Source organism: Dendrobates tinctorius, unplaced genomic scaffold (genome assembly GCF_039654945.1).
Source record: "Dendrobates tinctorius isolate UK_male_01 unplaced genomic scaffold, ASM3965494v1 ptg000011l, whole genome shotgun sequence".
NCBI classification, from domain to species: domain Eukaryota; kingdom Metazoa; phylum Chordata; class Amphibia; order Anura; family Dendrobatidae; genus Dendrobates; species Dendrobates tinctorius.
The window spans coordinates 10477721-10504452 of record NW_027361679.1 but is presented as its reverse complement, the minus strand read 5'-3'; the positions used below and the strand labels follow the sequence as shown (position 1 = coordinate 10504452).

Genomic DNA, 26732 nt, shown 5'->3' with positions numbered 1-26732 from the left:
GCATTCTGGTCTGGTCCAATCGGTGTCGTGGTCTGGTCTGGCGCCTCCCATCTTCTAGCGATGACGTCCTCCTTCTTACTTCTGCCGCGGCTCCTGAGCAGGTGTACTTTATCTGCCTTGTTGAGGACAGAGTAAAGTACTGCAATGCTCAGGCGCTGGACTTCTCTGACCTTTCCCCAACAGGGCAAATAAAGTATGTCTGCGCAGGAACCGCAGCAGAAGTAAGACCAGACAGGACCCCCGGGTGAGTATAATCTAACTCGTTTTTCTTTTATCTTTCAGGTTACATTGGGGGCTTATCTACAGCATTACAGAATGCTGTAGATAAGCCCCTGATGGCAGTGGCCACATCTCATAGGCCAAAAATGGGGTGACAGAGTCCCTTTAAAGAACAAAAAAAGTGAAACAAAAATCCAATGGTAGGATTTGTCTTTCCTGAACAATGTATATGGCAAATCATGCCAGATACATGATGTTTTAATTTGTTTCTGTCTTCTTTTAGCCAGGTTATTGTAATATACGTAATGTAAGAAACCAAGATAATGGATGACACAAAGCATACATCATTGTATATAAAAACCATGTTTGGGAATCCTGCTTAATATTTAATATATCTCACATATAATGGAATTTATTAGCTCATATTAAACATTTCATAATGAAATTTTTCAGATACGATGTGGATATTAGAACACTTATCTCGCAGTAACTTATGACACTCAGTTCTGGCAATATACTGTAATGAGTGCTTCATAAAGTAGGGCTCTTAATTCCCTTTGAATGTAATTATTTTTCAATATGATGCATATACTCGAAATAGACTTTCATAGTCTGGAATGTCTTATAATTAAGCCCACGATAAGGGAAAAAAAATCTTCTCTAAAATATATGCTTTGATAGCCAAGAAGATTACTTCCATTCACATGAATCTAATCCATCATATTGGGTCATGTATTAATAAGTGCTGATTGCTGCTGCTTTGGTTTGAGCATTAAGAGCAATAAGAGACATAATCAGTTTATAAATAATTAAGGTCATTAAGCTGCTATTAATGTAATTACATACTTGAAATGCTACTACATGTTACAGTAACAGCTGCATCCATCGCATTATTCCAAAATGTAAATGGAAAGTTTTCTTTATTTCCTTACTGAATATACTGTAGATGTAGATGCAGATAAAATCTAATTTATGTCTTTTTTTATCATAAGTTAATGATTGTCTAAGTTTTAATAAAACAGGACAGCAAGGTAGAACAAAGTGCAGGCACACATTTACACAGGTGGCGGAGAGTGGGTAAGTAATATAAGAATATGTCACTTTAAATTAATGTGTTTTCCACTCACCAATGTCACAATATGTACTATGCAGTATCTCTGGTGCACGGTTTCATGAGCAATGGAAAATGTATAGATAAAGGGCAAAGTCCAGCACACCGATTCAAGACTGTAAAATCTTGCAATATTTTAGTTAAGGGACAGCAATCTCCAGCACTATAAAACAAGTTTTGACCTTACATTATTATTGAAGACCAAGATTGCTATTTCATATACGTCATTGTCCCTTAACCTCTTCCCGACCTTTGACTCCAGATAGGCATCATAAAAAGTCGTGCCAATATGACCCACAATGCCTATGTGGTGTCATGAATTGATTGCCCCCCTGCGGGTCGGGTGACCGGTGTCACTGAAAGGTCACCCAACCTGCACACAGAGAACCCTTTGCAGTTAACCCCAGGGGGCGTGGCTTAGCCCCCACGTGCCTACGATCGCTCTGATTGGCTGTTAAAACTGAAACAGCCAATCAGAGAGATTTGAAATATTTCACCAATGAAATTTGGTGAAATATTACAATCCAGCCATGGCCGATGCTGCAATGGCATCTACCATGGCTGGAGACCGAGTCCTGACCCCCCCACACTGACAGGCGGGGTGCGATAGGCCCCTGCCACAGAAGGACGGCGGCTATATGCCGCCGTTACCATCAGCTCCCCTCCCCCTTCACTCTGCTCCCCCCACCTTTTGATCCCCCCTCACCCCCCCACAGTACTTACAAAGTCCCTCTGGCCATCCCGGTGTCCCGCCGTCTTGGATCATGGGCACCGCCATCTTGGAAAATGGTGGGCGCATGCGCAGTGCGCCCTCCGAAATTTCCCGGCTGCAGATTCATTTTTATATTTTGATCACTGTGATAAACTCTCACAGTGATCAAAATAAAAAAGTAAATACACCCCCCTTTATCACCATCATAGGCAGGCACAAGTAAGGGTTAATATTAGGGTTAGGGGTGGGTTGGGGTTGGGATTACGGTTAGGTTTGTGGTTAGGGTTAGAGTTGGGATTAGGGTTAGGGGTGCGTTGGGGTTATGGTTGTGGTTAGGGTTATGATTGGGGTTGGGAATAGGGTTAGGCTGGTTTCACACTTGCGTTTTTTTGCACTGTTTTAGCGCAAAAAAAGCATGCGTTTTTCCGCTATACTTTAACATGGGTGCGCATATGTGCGCATACACATGCGTTTGTATGTGCATGCGGTTTTTTGTAGTGTGCGCTCGGGCACACAAAATGCATCCTACTGCATTTTTTTTGCGTCCGACTTGCCCCAAAAAACGCATGCGCACGCAATGCTTTTTTTTACAGCAAAACACCCATTAAAGTCTATGGGTGCGCATATGTGCGCATTGTAATGCGCACGTATGCGCAAAAAAAGCATGTTTTTTAAAAAAAAATGCACCAAAATCCGCCAAAAAACGCACACAAACGGATGATGTGTTTTTTTCAAGCGTTTGTGTGAGCAAAAAATGCGCAGCAAAAAAACGCAAGTGTGAAAGTAGCCTTAGGGATGTGTTGGGGTTAGAGTTGGAGTTAGAATTGAGGGGTTCCCACTGTTTAGGCACATCACAGGGTCTCGAAACGTGACATGGTGCTACCATTTACTCCAGCCAATTTTGCGTTCAAAAAGTCAAACACTGCTCCCTCCATTCCGAGCCCCGACATGTGCCCAAACAGTGGTTTACCCCCACATATGGGGTATCAGCATACTCAGGAAAAATTGCACAACAACTTTGGTGGTCTAATTTCTCCTGTTACCCTTGGAAAAATAAAAAAATTGGGGGCTAAAAAAATATTTTTGTGGAAAAAAAATGATTTATTTTCACGATTATAAACTTCTGTGAAGCACTTGAGGGTTCAAAGTGTTCACCACACACCTAGATAAGTTCCTTGGGTGGTCTAGTTTCCAAAATGGGGTCACTTGTGGGGGGTTTCCACTGTTTAGGCACATCAGAGGCCCTGCAAACGTAACATGATGCCCGCAGACCATTCCATCAAGTCGGTATTTCAAAACATCACTACTTCCCTTCCGAGCCCCGACGTGTGCCGAAACAGTGGTCCCCCCCACATGTGGGGTACCTGCGTACTCAGGACAAACTGGACAACAACTATAGGGGTCCAATTTATCCTGTTACCCTTGTGAAAATAAAAAAATTGTGGGCTAAAAATAATTTTTTGAGGAAAAAAATGATTTTTTCTATTTTCGCAGCTCTGCGTTATAAACTTCTGTGAAGCATATGGGGGTTTAAAGTGCTCACCACACATCTAGATAAGTTCCTTGGGTGGTCTAGTTTCCAAAATGGGGTCACTAGTGGGGGGTTTCCACTGTTTAGGCACATCAGAGGCTCTGCAAAGGTAACATGACGCTCGCAGACGATTCCATCAAGTCAGTATTTAAAAATGTCACTACTTTCCCTTCTGAGCCCCAACATGTGCCCTAACAGTAGTTCCCCTCCACATATGGGGTACCAGTGTGCTCAGGACAAACTGTACAACAACTTTAGGGGTCCAATTTCTCCTCTTACCCTTTTGAAAATAAAAAGTTACGGGCTAAAAAATCTTTTTTGAGGAAAAAAAATATTTTTATTTTCATGGCTATGCGTTATACACTTCTGTGAAGTACCTGGGGGTTCAAAATGCTCACTATGCATCTAGATAAGTTCCTTAGGGGGTCTAGTTTCCAAAATGGGGTCATTAGTGGGGGAGCTCCAAAGTTTAGGCACACAGGGGCTCTCCAAACACGACATGGTGTCCACTAACGATTGGAGCTAATTTTCCATTCAAAAAGTCAAATGGCGCTCCCTTCTGAGCTCTGCCGTGCACACAAACAGTGGTTCCCCCCACATATGGGGTACCAGTGTACTCAGGACAAACTGGACAACAACTTAAGGGGTCCAATTTATCCTGTTATCCTTGGGAAAATAAAAATTAGCGGGCTAAAAAATCATTTTTGTGGAAAAAAAATATTTTTTATTTTCATGGCTCTGCGTTTATAAACTTCTGTGAAGCACATAGGGGTTCAAAGTGCTCACTACACATCTAGATAAGCTCCTTGGGGATCTAGTTTCCAAAATGGGGTGATTTGTGGGGGGTTTCTACTGTATAGGCACATCAGGTGCTCTGCAAATGCAACATGACGCCCACAGAACATTCCATCAAAGTCTGCATTCTAAAATGGCGCTCCTTCCCTTCTGAGCTCTCCCATGCACCCAAACAGTGGTTCCCCCCCACATTTGGGGTATCTGTGTGCTCAGGACAAACTGGACAACAACTTTTGTGGTCCAATTTCTTCTGTTAGCCATGTGAAAATAAAAAATAGTGTGCTAAAAAATCATTTTTGAGGAAAAAAAATGATTTTTTATTTTCACTGCTCTGCGTTATAAATTTCTGTGAAGCACTAGGGGGTTCAAAGTGCTCACCACACATCTAGATAAGTTCTTTCAGGGGTCTTGTTTCCAAAATGGGGTCATTTGTGGGGGAGCTCCAATGTTTAGGTACCCAGGAGCTCTCGAAACGCGACATGGTGTCCGCTAACGATTGGAGCTAATTTTCCATTCAAAAAGTCAAATCGTGCTCCTTCCCTTCCGGGCCCTGCCATGCGCCCAAGCAGTGGTTTATGACCACATATGGAGTATGGGTGTAGTCAGGAGAAATTGCCCAACAAAATGTAGGATCCAATTTATCCTGTTGCCCATGTGAAAATGAAAAAACTGAGACTAAAAGAAAAGTTTTGTTGGAAAAATTAATATGTCCATTTTTTCCTTCCACGTTCCTTTAGTTCCTGTGAAGCACCTGAAGGGTTAAAAATCTTCTTGAATGTAGTTTTAAGTAGTTTGAGGGGTGCAGTTTTTAGAATGGTGCCACTTTTGGGTATTTTCTGCCATATAAACCCCTCAAAGTGACTTCAAATGTGAGGTGGTCCCTAAAAAAAAATGGTTTTGTAAATTTTTTTGTAAAAATTAGAAATTGCTGGTCAACTTTTAACCCTTATAACCTCCTAACAAAAAAATTTTGTTTCCCAAATTGTGCTGATGTAAAGTAGACATGTGAGAAATGTTATTTATTAACTATGTTTTGCCACATAACTCTCTGGTTTAACAGAATAAAAATTCAAAATTTGAAAATTGCAAAATTTTCAACATTCTTGCGAAATTTCCATTTTTTTCACAAATAAACGCAAAAATTATCGACCTAAGTTTACCACTAACATGAAACCCAATATGTCACGAAAAAACAATCTCAGAATCGGTAGGGTGTGTTGAAGCGTTCCTGAGTTCCTGGTCAGAATTGCAAAAAATGGCCAGATCATTAAGGTCAAAATAGGCTGGGTCATGAAGGGGTTAAAAAATGTAGTCTGCAATGAAAGTGCTGGACTCTTCTCTATACAATATGCTATTCTGCAATACATTTTGAATTTGTCTCTTCACGCAGATTTTACTATGAAGAGCAGAAAAGATGGAGAGGTGAGCACTAAGGTATCATTTTTTTAACCTTTAGATTACTCTTTACAGTTCATCAAACTGGCAGCTAGCAGCCACCATTTTGCTGAATCCATGTGGAAGTGAATTACAAATAAACAATATTTTTTTATAGACTTTTGGACATGGCAATACCAATATTGCCATATAGATCAAAGTCACAGTTCTCCTATTAAGCCTAGCATGTGGCTGAACTTCACAAGTAAATATGAGCGAGCAGGAGAGAGAGAATGGGAGAGGGAGATTTATTTTTCCTCACTCAGTCCCAAAGTTTGGGTCTATTGATTGCAATGGGGCTCGGTTTCTGGTTCAAGTTTGCATACAACTCTGTTACCCGAACCAGAACTTTTTAATAAAGATAGCCAGCAGAATCTGAATTTCAACAGGTACTCTCATCCCTATTGACAAGCTGTCCAAGATGCCAGTTACCTGGACTTTCAGCAGACCCCGGCCTCCATTATAACCAAATTCTAAATTTCACATTGGGAGGCTGGGGACCAATGGGAGTCAGTGCTAGCATATATCTGCAGTGGCATAATTTAAATGCTGCTTTAAGAGATTGACAGTGGCATTTACATGGTTAAACTGCAGCAACTGGAGCAAGCTCTTGTTGCTGCAGTTACAGGCAGTTGCTGGCTATATAAAACTATATAAAACTCTGTCAATTATAAAGCAGTATCAGATCCTGACCTGGCTTCATACTTATTTTAGTATGTGGTGAAAATGTACATCATAGGTCATTAATTAGTTAAATAGGTTGTCGACGAGCAAAGTTCATTTTAACCAATATATCTTGCTATAATGATAATTTCAACAATTGGATGCGTTTAAAAAAAATTCCTGTGCTGAGATAATCCTATAATCTTTTTGCACTTTTTATCATTTTTGCAAGATGCGGCTAGACCTCTTCATGTTGGCTTGGTTTTTTCTGTGTGATGCATATATACAGTGCTGAGCAGCCCGCCTGCTAATACTATGGGCGTCATTAATAGGCTGTTCAGACACTTTACACCACACTTATCTGTGTGACTGATGTCCTATGCAAGCCCTATTTGTGTGCATTTTTTTTCCACTAGGCAGCCAGACCATATTGGGTTACTGGCTGTTCTCATCAGTGGTTTTGCACCTGTGCTGCCCCAGCCTTTATTAATGGAGGTCTGCTGCATCCTGCTAGTGCATTAGTCAGGGTTTTGGTGAGTTAACCTATCAAATGAATCTTATAAATGTGCCCCTGATGTGTACTGTGTAATGGCAGTGTCTGACCGTACAGGGACATGGTCTGATCATACCACATCTCCTGGGCAGGGGAGGAAGTAAAACAGAGTATACAGACATTACAGCATGGGGGGGGAGGGAGATGCTCTATCTCTCAGAAAGAATCAGCTGTGATCCCCACGCTGTCCTGTCTGTAGACTCTTTTGCTTCCTCCACTGCCCAGGAGCTGTGGTATGATCAGACCATGTACCTGTACGGTTAGACACAGCCATTACACAGTACAGAGCAGGGGCACATTTATAAGATTATCTGTCAGCAGGAGAATACTGTGATTCCTGCCAAGTTTCTACAAGACAGTTTCAGGAGCGTGCAGAAAATGCTGTAGACGCTGTAAATGCTGTAATTGAACAGTAGAGGCAAGATTATCTTTTGTTTATATTTATTATTTATATCTAGGATTTGGGTGTCATAAATAATATCAGTCGACATAAAGTTTCATGATGTAATTGCAGTATAGAGACTAGAGTCAGCAGGCCCAGTACCAGCAATGTAGAACACAGGGGAAAATTTAGCCATTTTTAGAGGAAAAATGTGGAAAAGACTTTATTAAATTTAATTAAAACAGGACAATCCCAGAACTAATAAAGTGTTTTTCCTATACATTCCAGACTAGAACCAAGTCCTTACTCATATGTGACTCAGACAGCAATAATCCTTCATTTAAAAGTCAAGAAACAGCCCCCAAACACACTACCTGAGAGGGTAGAGGGTCTGATTTGTTGCTGCTGATCATGTAAAGTAAAATGAGGTGGTCAGCTATGTACATGTTAAGTTGAATATTGAAAAAACAATTCGGTACCAAGGTCACATGGGCAGGTGTTATAAATGGTAGCATTGTTGCTTTCAATCTTTAAATAGCAGAAGAGATGAGCGAACTCAAACTGTAAAGTTTAAGGTTTGCAAAGTACAGCTAGTGTCCGATGCTGAACTCCAAACACGGATTTTTCCTGGAATTCCGTTTTACAGTTTGGGAAGGAGAGTGAGAGAGACAGAGAGAGAGATTTTCCAGCTTCGAAGTTCAGGTACTCATTGATTTCTATTGTGTACAGGTACAGTTCTTGTACTAAAGTTCGGTTGATTCCGACAAAACCAAAATTCCATGGGCTCGCTCATCCCTAGTCAGCAGGATTTCGCATCCCAAACTCTTTGTATGTGCATGTAGCTCTTTCATAGACAATTCCAGCAATACCTTAACATGCCAGTGCATTCATCTGTTGCTGTAATTTAAATTGAAACGGAAATGAGGCTGAAAATCTATTTGTAGATCTTTAACCTCTGTCACTCCAGCTCTATTTCCAGAACAGCACCGTCACCTCCTGATTGACTGAGAGTCTCTAAGCTGTGTGTCTCCAGTTAAAGGAGAGATCAGTGAAGCCGTAGGAGTCGCTGCAGAGGCAATAGAACTAAAGTGACAAAGGCTTCAGATGTACAAATAGATTTTCAGCCTAATTTGCATATAGATTGACACACTGATTTTGCAGAAATGGATGAACAGTCTGGCTATATAAAAATATTATACAGATATACACGGGTGCTACCAATAGAAAGGGAGGGCTGCTGGTGCCTAGACAGAAGCTGTGCTTGTTCTGCCAAAAAAGGGTTAAATAAGTAAATAGAGAAAGGCACCGCGCTCACAGGATGATTCAAAGATGATAACGTAAAAGTGAAAGTGAAAGTCCTGCCTTTCACACATACGCCCAATACTCAAAGCGTGCAGGAGATACAAATCTACCACAGCAGGATACACTGATGAACGGTAAAGGACTTATACAAACTTACCCTAGCTCTGCTGAATGAAGGTGCTGTGCTGATCACAGTGAATGATCCACAGAAATGCTGGATAAGCAGGTGAGAAGCTGGGAGGATGAAGTGAATGAGCTGACTGGGGTGCAAGTATAGAAGAGAGCTGGGCAGAGCCAGGATAGCTCCAGCCGGTAGTGTCCTGGATGCACAGCTGAGGGGGACCGACACTGTCCTGCACTGACAGCGTGTGACGTCACAGGCTAAGGCTACGGAGCCTAGCTGGGGCCAAAAACCTACGCGTTTCAAAGCAAAACGTGCTTCTTCATCAGGGTTACTGCCCACCCAGTATAGCTGTCATATATAGTGTGTATATGTTCAAACACCTGTTTAACTCTTGGATTGAACACTAACCTCCACCCTCCCAGTAGAAGGCTAATTAATGATTAAAATAATATCATACATTTAAAAAGAAAGAGAAAAGAATAGCCATAGCGTATACCTCACAAAAATGGGTTGTAATATTGAGAATAATAAGGAATGTTAAAAACTATAACTTTATTATGCTGATAAATTTTTTAACATTTTAATATGAATAAAATCGAATACAAATATAAATATAAAGAAAAACTATGCGCGTAAAAGTAAAATATGTTCCACCTACTGCGAATACTCATACAAAAAGCAGATATCAAAAATATGAATATAGAGAATATGGTAGGGGAAGGCAAATGCATCTATCTTAAAAAAAAAAAAAAATTTTTAAATATTTATAAAACCACATAATGTATATATGGCTAATAAAATTAGTCATAAACAGCCTCTATGTATGCATTTCACAATACTAATATTGGTTATAAACGTTCTATTGCATTCCAAATATTAGTATAACTAGTGAGGATAATGATTAAAATTACTTGTATATAAATACCCCTTATAGATAAAGTAAAAATCCAGTTTGAATATTAATAAAAATAGAATAAATGTGAAAGAACTGGTTAAAAATAGTTAATAGGTACATGAAACCTCTAGTGCAAGCATCCATATGTATTCATTTGTCTACAATCATATTAGAAGGCATATAATTCCAGTTCATGATTCAGGCCTTTTGGGGCCAAACTGTCCAAGGAGAATATACAATAGGACTCTGCTCTAGACATTGCCTTAAGGAAATCACCCCCTCTCTGGTTATGATGGACCACCTGAATGCCGCAAAAGTGAACGCCTTTCAAAGATTGGCTATGTTTGTCTTTAAAATGGCGTGAGAGAGGGTGTCCTATAAAGCCTTTACGAATGTTAGAAAAGTGTTCTTTGATGCGATCCATCAAACGACGTTTGGTGCGGCCCACATACAATTTGTTACATGGGCACCTAATGCAATAAATAACCCCCCTGGAAAAACAGGATATGTTCTCTGTGATATTAAACTCCATCGTACCACTGGAGTTAGAAAAGGTCAATTGGCGTATCTTTTTAAAAGAGGTGTTCATACTCCCAAAACACCCTCCACATGGTAAAAAGCCTGTATTGCCTTGATTGAGGGCCTTCCAGGGACCTAAAGGGCCCCTGAAAGCCATCTTTGTAGCTGGGGCCACAAGGTTCCCTAACGTTTGTGACTTCCTATGTACAAATCTAGGGTTGCTAGGGAGGAATTCCCCAATCACTTTATCCTTCTGAAGGATTGGCCAATGTTTGCGTATAATGTTGGCAAACTTATTGTAACCCATGTTAAACTGAGTAATGATTGGGAGTTTTGAAATCTGTTCCTGTATACTAGAGCCTGGAAGGTCATTTAATTGCATGTTGCTGATCAAGTTTTCTCTAGAAATAGAGGCAATGTCTTGCCGAGCCTGTTCAAGTAGGGCACTAGGGTACCCCTTATCCAAAAATTGTTGAGTTAAATGATCAGCTTCACTATTAAAAATCATCCATTTTAGAACAGTTACGCCTAATCCTCATGCATTGCCCTTTTGGTATATTTGTGAGCCAGACCGGAAGGTGGCAACTGGTGATATGGATAAAACTATTTGAGTCAACCTCCTTCCGGTGGCATCTGGTATTCAGTCGGTTGTTTTCCATTGTTTTTTGAACAGGCTCGGCAAGACATTGCCTCTATTTCTAGAGAAAACTTGATCAGCAACACGCAATTAAATGACCTTCCAGGCTCTAGTATACAGGAACAGATTTCAAAACACCCAATTATTACTCAGTTTAACATGGGTTACAATAAGTTTGCCAACATTATACGCAAACATTGGCCCATCCTTCAGAAGAATAAAGTGATTGGGGAATTCCTCCCTAGCAACCCTAGATTTGTATATAGGAAGTCACAAACGTTAGGGAACCTTGTGGCCCCAACTACAAAGATGGCTTTCAGGGGCCCTTTAGGTCCCTGGAAGGCCCTCAATCAAGGCAATACAGGCTTTTTACCATGTGGAGGGTGTTTTGGGTGTATGAACACCTCTTTTAAAAAGATACGCCAATTGACCTTTTCTAAGGCTGGTTTCACATTAGCGCATTTTATGCGCACGCACGGCCGGGGGTAGCTCCGCCCCCGAGCCGGCTCTCTGCCCGGCGTGCCCGCCCCTTCCTTGTAGCGCCGCCTCCTAGCGCACAGCGGCGCCTGCGATCGGCGCACCCTATCTTTAGCATAGGGTGCGCCGATCGTGCGCAGGTCGTGCGCTAGTTGCGCTTTGACCTGCGCTGCGCACTTTTGACGGTGCGCCGTGTGCGCCAAAATCGAACTTTTCGGATTTTGGCGCGCACGGCGCACCGTCATAAGTGCGCAGCGCAGGTCAAAGCGCAACTAGCGCACGACCTGCGCACGATCGGCGCACCCTATGCTAAAGATAGGGTGCGCCGATCTCAGGCGCCGCTGTCCGCTAGGAGGCGGCGCTACAAGGAAGGGGCGGGCACGCCGGGCAGAGAGCCGGATCGGGGGCGGAGCTACCCCCGGCCGTGCGCGCGCTGAAAATGCGCTAATGTGAAACCAGCCTAACTCCAGTGGTACGATGGAGTTTAATATCACAGAGAACATATCCTGTTTTTCCAGGGGGGTTATTTATTGCATTAGGTGCCCATGTAACAAATTGTATATGGGCCGCACCAAACGTCGTTTGATGGATCGCATCAAAGAACACTTTTCTAACATTCGTAAAGGCTTTATAGGACACCCTCTCTCACGCCATTTTAAAGACAAACATAGCCAATCTTTGAAAAGCGTTCACTTTTGTGGCATTCAGGTGGTCCATCATAACCAGAGAGGGGGTGATTTCCTTAAGGCAATGTCTAGAGCAGAGTCCTATTGTATATTCTCCTTGGAGAGTTTAGCCCCAAAAGGCCTGAATCATGAACTGGAATTCTATGCCTTCTAATATGATTGTAGACAAATGAATACATATGGATGCTTGCATTAGAGGTTTCATGTACCTATTAACTATTTTTAACCAGTTCTTTCACATTTATTCTATTTTTATTAATATTCAAACTGGATTTTTACTTTATCTATAAGGGGTATTTATATACAAGTAATTTTAATCATTATCCTCACTAGTTATACTAATATTTGGTATGCAATAGAACAACGTTTATAACCAATATTAGTATTGTGAAATGCATACATAGAGGCTGTTTATGACTAATTTTATTAGCCATATATACATTATGTGGTTTTATAAATATTTTAAAAAATATATTTTTTTTTTTTTTTTTTTTTTTTTAAGATAGATGCATTTGCCTTCCCCTACCATATTCTCTATATTCATATTTTTGATATCTGCTTTTTGTATGAGTATTCGCAGTAGGTGGAACATATTTTATTTTTACGTGCATAGTTTTTCTTTATATTTATATTTGTATTCGATTTTATTCATATTAAAATGTTAAAAAATTTATCAGCATAATAAAGTTATAGTTTTTAACATTCCTTATTATTCTCAATATTACAACCCATTTTTGTGAGGTATACGCTATGGCTATTCTTTTCTCTTTCTTTTTAAATGTATGATATTATTTTAATCATTAATTAGCCTTCTACTGGGAGGGTGGAGGTTAGTGTTCAATCCAAGAGTTAAACAGGTGTTTGAACATATACACACTATATATGACAGCTATACTGGGTGGGCAGTAACCCTGATGAAGAAGCACATTTTGCTTTGAAACGCGTAGGTTTTTGGCCCCAGCTAGGCTCCGCAGCCTTAGCCTGTGACGTCACACGCTGTCAGTGCAGGACAGTGTCGGTCCCCCTCAGCTGTGCATCCAGGACGCTACCGGCCGGAGCTATCCTGGCTCTGCCCAGCTCTCTTCTTTACTTGCACCCCAGTCAGCCAGCTCATTCACTTCATCCTCCCAGCTTCTCACCTGCTTATCCAGCATTTCTGTGGATCATTCACTGTGATCAGCACAGCACCTTCATTCAGCAGAGCTAGGGTAAGTTTGTATAAGTCCTTTACCGTTCATCAGTGTATCCTGCTGTGGTAGATTTGTATCTCCTGCACGCTTTGAGTATTGGGCTTATGTGTGAAAGGCAGGACTTTCACTTTTACTTTTACGTTATCATCTTTGAATGGTCCTGTGAGCGCGGTGCCTTTCTCTATTTACTTATATAAAAATATTGCTAGACTTGTCTGTGAAAGAGCTATATGCACATACAAAGTTTGGGGTGTGAAATCCTGCTGACAGATTCCCTAGAAAGTCTTTGAATTATCAGGTAATGGTTATTTAAAATCACCATTCTAAATATAGACACTTACTGTATAATAAGCACATTTAATGGACAATAGTCCAAAGGGACATTCTACAGCACAAAAGGAAAGGAGTTAGAACTTGGCCTTTTATCATATAGGATTAAAATAATGACAGAATGCGCTCATATTTAAAAAAAAAAAAAAAACATGATGATTTTGCATTTCAGGTAGAGATGTGTGAGAAATAAGTTTTTTTAAAAAAATGTGCAAATTTTGCCAAATTTTTCATCCATATGGGTGAGTGCTCTATTTCTATTCCTATTTTGGAATTTATGCTACACTTTGGGCCCCATCACACACAGCGAGATCGCTGATTTTGTGACACATCAGCGATCTCTCCAGCGATCTCACTGTGTGTGACATCCATCAGTGACTGGCCCCCCCACCAGGTATCACTGATCGTGCAGGATCATCCTGGGCCATTTTTTGATCATTGGTCTCCCGCTGGCCAGCACGCATCACTGCGTGTAGCAGCGGGAGACCAACGATCAGCGACGCTGCACGCTGGTATCTAGGGTAAACAGCGGGTAACTAAGAGCTGCGTGGCTCTTGGATACCAGCTGTTTACCCTAGATACCAGCTTGCTCGCTGGTCCTGATCGCTGGAGGGGCTGTCTATGTGACAGCTCACCAGCGATCAGCCTAGCTATGTCCCAGCGATCCCATCCATGTCGGATCGTTGGTGGGATCGCTGGGACATCGTTGTGTGTAACGGGGCCTTTTGAGCTATGCACCACCCAGACACATCCTATAAGAAGTTGTATATGGACGGCCTTCCATACTAATATTTGCACATCAAAAAGTTGGTGCCTCTTTACTCCTCTATGTGGTCTAACTTTGCAGACATAGCCATCTTTTAAAATGAGAATAACTGGGTTTTCTAAGAGAGGTGGTCTGCAAACAAACATAGGCATGCACAGAAACAATCTATTTTACATAGGATGACAGCAGTCCGATAAATAAAGCATAGTGGCAATAGTAGTAGAGAGGAGTCGTCTTTTTACAGATTTTTCACTGTTGAAGTCAAGTTGACTCCATGGGTAAGCTGTAAAATGAGGTATAATGATATCCATTGTTAATTAATTATTTCACAATATATTATTTTAATTATATCAAATAATAAAGAAATATTTATCACATGTAAAAAAAAATAAACATAATATTGTTATATTCCTTTTTCTTGTTTCAAAGTGTTTTTTTTTTTTTTTTAAAAGAAATGATTGCATTTTTCAATGACAGGACCACTTGTCTATATTCTTTTTCACTCTAAAATGACTGTTAGCCAGAAAAGCTGCTTCCTGTGTTTGGGAAGTAATTATGGTTCCATTATAGGGGACACAGCTAATGCTGTTGGGCAATAAATGAAGGTTTCAGAAAGAGAATTGCTGTATTCCTGTTGAAAGGAGTACTTGTTGTTCACAGAAACCAATTACTGTAGCGGAAATTACAACTTTAAGAGACTCTGCATTTCTATTGAACATTGGAAATATGGCTCTGGCTCTTTTTGATATGTCAATACTAAGAAATTGACTGAGTAAGGAACAGTGTGCAATGAATCAAAAGAAATGGAACTACACAGGATCAAAATAATATCCATATTTGATATTTATACAATTCTATTTATTTTCATTGGAGTTCCTAACAAGGAATTACAGTTTCTTTTAATGTAGTCCTTTCATGTCTAGTTTGTATTGGTGTCTGGTAAACCAGGAAGAATAAACATGAATTGGTGTTTTTTTTATTCAGCATTGCACTCCATTGAAGTTAGCTATTTTTTTTTTTACAAATTCTTACATTATTTTAAATGTCAGAAGTAATGCATTATACCAACCAATTGAACATGTAAAAGACTGTTCAAAGTACATGTAAGAAACCCCTGCGGTTTAAATATTTGGCATCAGAGATGCTAGAACTGCTTCAATTTAGGTGTCTAGATGTCAGAATCCTAGCTGAGTTATCTGTCACTAGAAACACTTCCAGATCTCCTCTCGGTGCTGTCAGCTCTCACCCTTCTCCAGACTGACTGCTGTGCAATAAGGTCCGGGAGATCTTGTAATGTTACATAACTCAGCTCTGCTTTTATATCTGTACAGTAGCTGCAGAGATCAGTGAGGAGAGGAGGTGTGTTCTTTTTCACTGTATGTTGCTGCCTGCTTATGATTGGTCAACCTCAACCATGGGAAGAAGTATATGCCCACAAAGTCAAATCTCTGGTAACACAAAGTGGAACTTAACATCAATTATACCCAAATTTTTACAAGCTATTATCCTTACAGAAATGAGAAATTAAAATATATAGTATAACCAATGTTTTACTCCGCCCTGCAGTCACTATTCCATGACGTGAACTGTTTAACATGCTCAAACTGGTGAAAAGTTCTCTTTAAGGCTGGTTTTACACTTGCGTTGGGCGCAGTTCGGCGCAGCATCAAAACGACGCAAGCGGAGGCATTTGCATACATCTACATGGCGTACCCAATGTTAAAGGTAGGTACGCAGGCAGATGTAGGCAGAGCTGAATGGCAGAGGAGTGGCAGTGGGCGGCTTAAAGGAGGAAGTACACAGCCCTCCACAGCTCTGCCCAACGCAAGTGCGAAACCAGCCTAACCCCTTCAAGACCGGGCAGTTTTCAGTTTTTGTGCTTTTGTATATTCCTCACCTTGTTCCAAGATCCATAATGTTTTTATATTTTCGTCAACAGACATAGGAGGGCTTATTTTTTGCAGGACAAGTTGTACTTTTGAATTACATGAACTATTTTTTAATGTGATATACTGGAAAGCAGGAAACAAATTTCATGGGTGTTGGAATCACAATTCTGTTTTTTTATAGGGTACTCACCTCTTAACTTGGGTAGTTGACAGTAATAGCTTGCTATATCTTGGAATTGCTTTGGAGCTGTGTGCCATGGAAAGAGAAATAGTTTTGGAGTCATCTCAGGAGATTACTGTTTGAAAGATTGTTGTCTTGCTTTTTGTTATCTCTTTCCATGTATATACCATTCTATAGTCTGGGTGAGCTTAGAGTGATTGCTGGTTTCTTTTACCCTTGTCTGTTTCTCTTTCTCTGTTTCTTTTATCCTTGTGTCTGTATTATAGAGCCAGACCAGTGTTCCTGCTGTCCTAGGCACTAGACAGGGCTGTGCTTCTGACAAAACAGAAATAGAAACATGATCGCTGCATGGGGTGAAATAACCCATCTAGGGACTTAAGGGAGCTCAGGGTTGCACAGGAAAAGTTTCAGGGGATGTGGTGTTGCAAAGTCGGAAAAAACGGTATTTTGCAGTTCAGATTTTTATCTCATTACAGAATTTACTAGTTATGTTGATTGATTTTATATTTTGATAGATCTGACCATTATGGCTATGGAGATATTTTTATTTTAAATAGGGGAAAAGTGGGGTGAACCTACGATCTTCTGATTGTTTGCACTATTTTTAAAGTAATACCATAGTATTGCTATGTATAGCAAAGTTCACGGTCTTTTATTCAAGCACCTTCATGACAAGCACAAGGATTTTCCGTAGACCCCCCAACCATCATGGCAACCCACCAATTAGTGGTTAGAACCTCCGGACTGTGTGCTTTAAATGCTATTGTCACATATTGACAGTGGCATTTAACAGGTTAAAAGCTGCTGGCAGAGATTTTAGCTACTAAAGACTGTTATTAGAGGCATATGATGGCTGAATAACACAGCTATCAATTGCCAGCAAAGATGCAGGCTCAGTTCATGAGCCTGCATCAAAGTCAGGTGCGAAACATATAATGAACCACTATGTCATATGTTAAGGGGAAAATCCTTCATGACTGATATATTCATCATGCTGATAGTTAAATGTTTGCCTTGACATTTCATGAACACACAAAATTGGTAATGACAAATTCATAAAAAAAAGAAAAGCGAAGCCAGAATTATTGATTTTTGCTCAACCACCTCCCAAAAAAAGAAATAAAAAAATCTCATGGATCCAAAAATAATAAAGATAAAAACATAGGCTCATCGAGGCAAAATAAAATCCCTTACTGTAAACAGCTCTGTTGACAGAAAAATATACAATTGGTGGCTCTCAGAATATGGTGATGCAAAAAATTTCTCTTCATGGACTTTATTGCAAAAAAAAGTTGGAAAGCATAAAAAAAAGTCCAATATGGTGTCATCATGAATACATTGATTCATATTTTAAAGCGAACATGTAACTTACATAGCACAGTAAACTCTGTAAAAAAAATAAAAATTCCATTTCCTAGGGCAAAAAAAGACCCAAAATGCTACCATTATAAAATATACCTTGCACAGCAAAAAGCAGTCTCTCATATGACTAAACAGCTGCCGCATTTAGAATTCAGTAATGAAACATCTAGAATAGAAAAATTGCTGTATCCTTAAAGCCCCCAAAAGTTGAAGCCTTAGGGCTTGTGCAAATGGCAGTATTTTTGGTCTGATCTTTTGTCTAATTTTTAAATATCGCCATGTGCCCAAGTTTAATCCAATACTCGAATCGCACTCGCCATGAAAATCAGTAAGTGCATGGAAACCACCTGGCTGCACTCGGATGATATCTGAGTGCATTCTAATTTCCACAGACTGGCGAAAAATACTTTTTTTATCCATCTTCTCCTCATCTGGGAGAATCCAATCACATTATGCTCATTCTCTAATCAAACTCTGATTTGTATAATCCGATTATCTCGGATGAGAGAATAACCGGTCCTCTGCACTTGGCTTAAGGAGCTACTTTCCTCCCCTACTTTCATCTCATTCACTCCTGTTGCAATCAAAGCCAATAAACAAATACAAATTCTTACATATGTGTTGTAGGAAATCAGCTATTCTAGTCTCCGATCCAACCCTAGCCTTGTTCTAGCTACGATAAGAGGCAATAGGAAACCAGAATGTTATGCCACAACTCTGTACTAAGCCATGCTCTTACAGTATTCTAAATGAAAATATAATAAATCAATAGAAAATTATTCTCCATGTTCTCTACAGGATTTCTACAGGGTTGTTTGTTTAAAGGAAATCTTTTTTGTTTATGTTACCTAGTCTAAGAGCAACATGATATAGGGGCAGAGACCCTGATTCTTGCAATGTATCACTTACTGAGCTTCTTGCTGCTTGTTTTATCTGATCTAGATCAGGGTTTCCCAACTCCAGTCCTCAAGGCACACCAACAGATCATGTTTTCAGGATTTCCTTAGTATTGCTCAGGTGATAATTGCTTCACCTGTGCAATACAAAGGAAATCCTGAAAACATGATCTGTTGGTGTGCCTTGAGGACTGGAGTTGGGAAACACTGATCTAGATCAACCAATTGTCTGAATGCTGAGCTCAGTATAATCCCACACCATTGATGACAGATTTCTGTGCACACTGTGCATAGGCATAAAGCTGGCAATCAGTGATGGGGTCAGAGTTATCCAGAGTTCTTGAATATAGACTACATGGCAGCAGGTTTACTAGCCCTCTAGTGATAATCTCCTGATGATAAAACAGTGATTTTAATCAAAACTACAGCAAGCAGCCCAGTAAGTGACGAACCACTGGAATCAACATCTGTGCCCTAACAAGATGTTACTTTCAGATTTGGTGGCAAAAAACTTGACAAAATCCCTTTAAGGCTGGTTTCACACTTGCGTTTTTTTTGCGCTGTATTTTAGCGCTAAAAAACGCATGCGCTTTTTTCCCTATATTTTGCATGGGATGCGCTTATGTGCGCATACACATGTGTTTGTTTGCGTTTTTACGCGCATACTTTTTTTGTGGTGTGCGCTCGGGCGCATAAAATGCATCCTGTTGCATTTTTTGGGCGTCCGACTTGCCTCAAAAAAACGCATGCGCGCGCAATGCGTTTTTTTATAGCAAGACACCCATTGTAAGTCTATGGGTGTGCATACGTGCGCATTGGCATGCTCATGTATGCGTTTTTTTGTTGACCATTAGTTAGACAATGGAAATTAGGGGTTTGGGTTAGAGAGGGTTAGTTAAGGGCGTTACGGTTAGGGTTAGTATGGTTTGGTTAAGGGTTAGGGTTAAGGTTAGGGTTAGTATGGTTTGGTTAAGGGTTAGGGTTAGTAAAGTCATGGTTTGGGTTAATGTTAATCCTAACCCTATCTTGATTTTTTGGTGAGGCCAACTAATGTTGGAAAAAAGCGCAAACGCGGTAAAAACGCACGAAAAACGCATAAAAACGCTGCGTTTTATTCATGCATGCGCATAAAAATGCTTGTAAAAAAACGCAGCATAAGTATGCGCTTGTATGCATTTTTTCCATGCGTTTTTTTGCGGGAAAAACGCTCTGCAAAAAAAAAGCAAGTGTGAAAGTAGCCTAAGAAAAATGCAATAAATCATGATGAATAGATGGCGGTTAATTTTTAAAATTCATTTCTAGGTTCAGTTTTCTTTTAAAGGAAATCTATCAGTAGGCTTTTGTTATGTAATCCAAAGACAGCATGAGGTAGGGGTTTAAACACAGATTTCATTAATGCCTATACTATCAAGCTCTGTGCTTTTGCTTGCTTACAATGATTGTTTTAGCACTAGGAGACTATCATTGCTGTGACTAGCTGGTCATGTTAGCCCTGGTCCTACATGCTACCTACTGTGATAGGCAGCTCACTGTCTGTGGACAATGTACATAGAGAGCCTGTGGTGGGCGGGGCAGCTTTCTCAGCTCTGCTGCATTGCTAAATTTATAAATTGATTATATTACAATGTCTGCACCTAGTAAACTAAGTGATACATCATTGGATTCAGCTTCTTTTTGCCGTCATCAGGCTGCTCTCAGATGAGGTAGAAAAAACTTGCTGTCAGATTCCCTTTAAGCCTTAAAATTCCTGAATTACCAAAAGCGTAGTCCCATAATAAAAAGTATAACCTTTATACTAGATAAACAATATATTTATAATCCCTGTGGGTTAATCTTCTGAGAATCTTCCTGATCCTGAGAACTGAAGGATTAAATACCCCAATATGATTGTAGCTGTGGTGAAAATATTTGATCCGGGCTCCATTCACTGTCTACATGACTGGTGGTTGTGCTCCATTTACACATGTGGCTATGAGCTCCCTGCTTTCAGAATCAGATTTCAGCAACTGGACTTCTAGAGATCATACATCTCTCACCTGTACTGGGATCGGTGATACATGTTGTTTGCAGGTCAACACCTCTAAGTCGTTAATACGTTTAACAGCTTATTAGAATTTACTGTGAAAACCACCATGTTACAAGTATAATATTCATGATTAATTTTTATATATTCCGAATATCTAATAAGTAATATATTTTTTATTGACGAATAAACACCATCATTAAGGCGACTAGAAATATTATGTTTCGATAAATATAACGTCTAGTAATGAAAACCAGAATTGCGAAAATATTGGCAAAACAGCCAAACGCTGATATATGCAGCAACATCATCTGGAGTAATGATCCCAAAAATAATGGGTCATGGCCAGTAGATCCATTATAGCCATTAGTAGTAATATGCCAAGCAATGTTTCCTGCAGTGCAATGCCCTGCTATGGTTATATTGTCAGTAAATTGCCTGTTTTACGCTGCTAGAAAAATCAAGTAAAATAAATGACAAAGTAGTAAAAAGTACCTGGAACATTACCATTCTTCCCCCACATATATGTGTACATACAATTCAGACCATTATTCACATATAAATGTTATATTTTAGTATTTTAATGGCAGACAATGGATCCACTAGATAATCTTTAGAAATATAGACATTCAATTTATTTTCAACTGAATGGAAGTATTTTACGTGACACCAGTCTTTTGATTCCGGCGAACACCTGTAAGGCGGTGAAAAGGGTAAGCAGCATATATTTCTGGATTCTAATCTCCATTAGAATACCCCGGTAGTGAAAAGGTCATAATAAATGATTAATGCATTGTGTTGTAACTATATACCACAAGAATAGTTTTTTTGAGCAACTTGTCACCTCTTCAAAGAATGACCGCACAAACCTGTAGGAGTTCAGAATTTTCTTTGTAAGGAGAAAAATGTGAAATGTGCAATTAGCTTACCAGCCATACAACTATCGTAATCCTAAAATAATTATGTTCCAACTTTTTTAAGTTCCATGTAGCGTAGGCATTTGAGAAGTCTTGGGTTGTATGTGTCAAATCTCTCTGTTCAACATTAGTGATTTTTCGCATTAAAAGTTCAAGGTCCCTGTGAATAAGTTTTTTATTTCATAGTGAGTGTATATATAATTTCCATGTGTACTTTCTATATCAACAATTTGCAGTCTTTACTCTTTTAGAGCAGCTGCCAATTTTTGATTCTGTGCTATTCTTTTTCCCATTTCTTTTTCCCAGAGCCATATGTTTCAATTGATAGTCATATGAGTGCTTACTTTTTGCATTAATTTTCGACTTTGAAAGATCAAACTTTTATGAATGTGGTGATACCAAATTGGATTTCTTTATTTCAAATTGAAAAGGGGGCGATCTGAACTTTTAGGTGTCTTGTTTTCTTAAATAGTTTTGAGATTATTTTTTTTAGTCTCATTAGGGAACTTGAATATGTATTAGTATCGCATTATACTGTCAAATTAAAAAAAAAACGTTAAAAAATATCTGATTGTGCAGGACTTTATATGAGTACAAGGATGGTGGTGATAGGGGCCTTGAGTAATCCCTTGGCTGCCGCTACATCTCAATTTGCATCTTACAATTATGTTGCAATAGGAATTGATAAGTGACTTCACCTTGGTAGGGCCACCATTGGCTCCCATACCTAAAGAGGGCTCTTGCTTTATCATGGCTTTTCAGCTGTCCTTCCTTGTAAATGAGCAGGTATGCAGATGAAAAGCAATAACAGCAAGAAGGATCAGGCAGGATCTGGCTGGAGGCATGGTTGGTCTGGTAGGGATTGACATAGAAAAATTAAAAAAAAACATATACCATAAAGATACAGCCTTCCCAAAACCTGTCAAATGACAAATGCACTTCTAGCAGGTTGCAGCAGGCCTCCACTAATAAAGGCAGGGGAAGCACCGGTGCAAACTACTGATAAAAAAAATAAAAAAATAAATAATAAAATAAAAAATAAATAAAAACAGCCACACACCTACCAGATCATGGAGGGGTTGGCTGCTTAGTAGAAAAAAATTGCACACTAATAGGGCTTGCATAGGATGCCAGTCACACAGGTAAGTGTCCAGCTTACAGCCTACAGCCTATTGATGATGCCCATAGTATTATCAGGGGGGCTGCCCTGCACTATAATATATGCACCGCACAGAGACAGATGCCCTAATGCACCAAGCCAACAAAATGAGGCCTAGCTGCATCCTGCAAAAAATGATATGATAAGTACTAAAAATTAATGCATATGATAAATAGATTAAATGAGGTATTGGCTAATATTTTGGCCCAAATAGATAACCTCGCAACCCAACGTCAAGGGTCCTAATACTTGTGAGTCCTAACGCTTATTTAAAAAATGGCTAACATAGAAAAATTCAAAAAGCACATACCATAAAGATACAGCCTTCCCAAAACCTGTCTGATGACAAATGCACTTCTAGCAGGATGCAGCAGGCCTCCACTAATAAAGGCAGGGGAAGCACATGTGCAAACTACTGATAAAAACAGCCGCCCACACACCTACCAGATCATGTAGGGGTTGGCTGCCTAGAAGAAAAAATTACACACTAATAGGTCTTGCACAGGATGCCAGTCACACAGGTAAGTGTGATGCAATGTGTCCGGCTTGGTACGTGTGGAGAAAACCAGGAATTGCTGATCACCTACCCAATACAATTCTGACAGCGAAACATGGTAGTAGCAGCATCATGCATTGGGGGTGTTCTTTCATCTGCAGGGACAGGATGACTGGTTGCCATTGAAGGAAACATGAATGTGGCCAAGTATAGAGATATTCTGGATGAAAATCTCCTCCAGAGTGCTCTGGACCTCAGACTTAGCCGAAGGTTCACCTTCCAACAAGACAATGACCCTAAGCACACATCTAAAATAACAAAGGAGTGGCTTCAGATCAACTCTGTGACCATTCTTGACTGGCCCAGCCAGAGCCCTGACCTAAACCCAATTCAGCATCTCTGAAGAGACTTGAAAATGGCTGTCCATTAATGTTCACCATCCAACCTGAGGGAACGGGAGAGGATCTGCAAGAAAGAATGGCAGAGGATCCCCAAAATCTATGTGTGAAAAACTTGTTGCATCATTCCCAAGAAGAGTCATGGCTGTACTAGCTCAAAAGGGTGCTTCTACTCAATACTGATTAAAGGGTCTGAATACTTATAACCATGTGATATTTCAGTTTTTCTTTTTTTAATAAATTTGCAAAAATGTCTACATTTCTAGTATTTTTCAATCAAGATGGGGTGCAGAGTGTACATTAATGAGAAAAAGTGAACTTTTTTTGAATTTGCCAAATGGCTGCAATGAAACAGAGTGAAAAATTTGAAGGGGTCTGAATACTTTCTGTACCCACTATATGTGTTGCTGTCTCCATTTTTAATTATGTAATTTTTTAAAATAATTGCTAAATTAAAATCAACACTTTTTAGACACTATTTTGCATTTGGAGGATCTTTTTTTCCTTATCAGTAGTGTTGAGCGATGCCTTCCGATATCGTGAAATATTGGATCGGATTGAATAAGACAGGTACCCAAAAAGTATCGGATATCGCCGATTCCGATACAGGAAACCAATGCAAGTCAATGGGACACAAATATCGGAATTAAAATAAACCCTTTCTTTCCTTGTAGGTTAAGTCTACATGAAGAAAAACAACTAAGAATAATGTAGAATGTATTGGGGGAGGTGGAGGAGATATTAAAGGCATAGAGGTTTAGCCCAATCAAATGGAATAGCAGGAATATTTTTTTTTAAGACGTTTGGAGTTACAAAGATATTAACTATGTTAACCTATGTTATATTTTGCCAGCTATGTATGTTTCACTACTTCCATGCTCTTCACCTTCTTTTTTACTCTCCCACACTTTCTCCTTCATGATCCTCAGCAGCATCAGCATCGTTTTCATCAACTTCTTCTTCACCTTATTCATCTTCTTCACCTTCTTCCTATTATTCTATTTTATTAAATTCTTCATATTCTTCTTATTCAACTATTATTCTTCTTCATATTCTACTTCTTCATCTTCTTCCTATTCCTCTTCTTCATCATATTCTTATTTGTGACAGGCATTCCTGTAGTTGTTATCTATAAAAGTTTGAAGATTACACCTTCTGTTCTGCCTGTCACAAAAGATTTACAACAGGATTTGTCCGCGTTCAGATTGGCCTGCAGCAGCAGGCATTTTCCAGGGGCACCATGAGGAGGAACGGACTCACCCCGATACACTGCTTAGTCTTCTTCTGCTTATAATTTAGATAATATCTTTTGCTCTGATTTTTAGTCTTATGCTTAATATTCTTCTGCTTTTTGTTCTTCTGCATTTTGTTCTTCTGCTTCTTGGTCTTCTGTCTCTTGTTGTTCTGTATCTTGGTGGTTGTCTTCATGTTCTTTGTCCTCTTGGTCATTTTCTTCAGGGTCATATTTTTGGTCTTCTTTGGGGTGGTCTTCAGGGTCGTCGTCAGTGATTACCAAAAACCATTTCAAAAAGCTTGAACTTGGAAATGTAGCAGAAGGTACAAGAAGGCTGAGGAACTGCTGAGAACCAGCTGACGGCACTGGAACCCAGATGGGTAGCAGAAGGAACAAGAGTCAATGGCACTAACGAGGACCAGCTGATGGTACTGGCACCTGGTTACTAAGCAGGAGGTACATGTGCTAGAAAGCGCTACCAAGGACAAGCAGACGTTGCTGGAACTCAGATACCAAGATGGAGGCACCTAAGCCAAAGGCACTGCCGAGAACCAGCTGACGGTGCTGGAACCCAGAGGGGCAGCAGAAGGAACAAGAGCAAATGGCACTACCGAGGACCAGCTGACGGTACTGGAACCCGGGTACTAAGCAGGAGGTACCTGTGCTAGAAAGCACTACCAAGGACCAGCAGACGTTGCTGGAACACAGATACCGAGATGGAGGCACCTAAGCCAAAGACACTGCCGAGAACCAGCTGATGGTGCTGAAACCCAGAGAGACAGCAGAAGGAACAAGAGCCAATGGCACTACCGAGGACCAGCTGACGGTGCTGGAACCCGGAGGGGCAGCAGAAGGAACAAGAGCCAATGGCACTACCGAGGACCAGCTGTTTGTACCGGAACCAGCTGACGGTGCTGGAACCCAGAGGGGCAGCAGAAGGTACCCCTGAAAAACAATGTTGCAAGGCCGTGAGCCGGCCGCAGTTACCGAAACCCAGAGTCCTACAGGGGGTGCTTGTCCTATTGGCACTATGGAACCAGCCTTTATTGCCAGATGCCGCAGCCCACATAGGAAGCGCCTAAACTGCAGGCAACATAGAGTCGGCTAACCTGACCGCAACACGACAGGACAACGTATTGGTGCCAAAGTGACGCTGACACTTCCCGGAAACAACTGACGTGCTGGAAGCAGGCTGGGCAGGAGGGAGTACCCTGCCAAAGACACTGCCGAGACCCAGGTGACGGTGCTGGAAACCAGAAAGGTAGCAGAAGCTACAAGAGCCAATGGCACTACCGAGGAACAGCTGACGGTACTGGAACCCGGCTACTAAGCAAGAGGTACCTGTGCTAGAAAGCACTACCAAGGACCAGCGGATGTTGCTGGAACTCTGATACCGAGATGGAGGCACCTAAGCCAAAGGCACTGCCGAGAACCAGCTGATGGTGCTGGAACCCGGAGGGGCAGCAGTAGGAACATGACCCAATGGCACTACCGAGGACCAGCTGACGGTACTGGATCCCGGTTACTAAACAGGAGGTACCTGTGCTAGAAAGCACTACCAAGGACCAGCAGACGTTGCTGGAACTCGGATACCGAGATGGAGGCACCTAAGCCAATGGCACTACCGAGGACCAGCTGAAAGTGCTGGAACCCGGAGGGGCAGCAGAATGAACAAGAGCCAATGGCACTACCGAGGACCAGCTGAAAGTGCTGGAACCCGGAGGGGCAGCAGAATGAACAAGAGCCAATGGCACTACCGAGGACAAGCTGACGGTACTGGAACCCGGTTACTAAGCAGGAGGTACCTTTGCTAGAAAGCACTACCAAGGACCAACAGACGTTGCTGGAATT

At 40.6% G+C, this 26732-nt stretch overlaps 2 long non-coding RNA genes across 3 annotated transcripts in view; one reads left to right on the top strand and one right to left on the bottom strand.

Annotated features, from left to right (window-relative positions):
* The window catches only part of LOC141101004 (uncharacterized), a 78347-nt gene extending 69282 nt beyond the window's left edge, over nucleotides 1-9065 (bottom strand). The window contains exon 1 of the long non-coding RNA XR_012234843.1: nucleotides 8860-9065. This is a non-coding gene — a long non-coding RNA (uncharacterized lncRNA). The remainder of the gene's footprint in view (nucleotides 1-8859) is intronic.
* LOC141100996 (uncharacterized) overlaps nucleotides 1-26732 on the top strand; it is a 418065-nt gene that overhangs the window by 230391 nt on the left and 160942 nt on the right. The gene's annotated exons all lie outside the window — the stretch shown is intronic.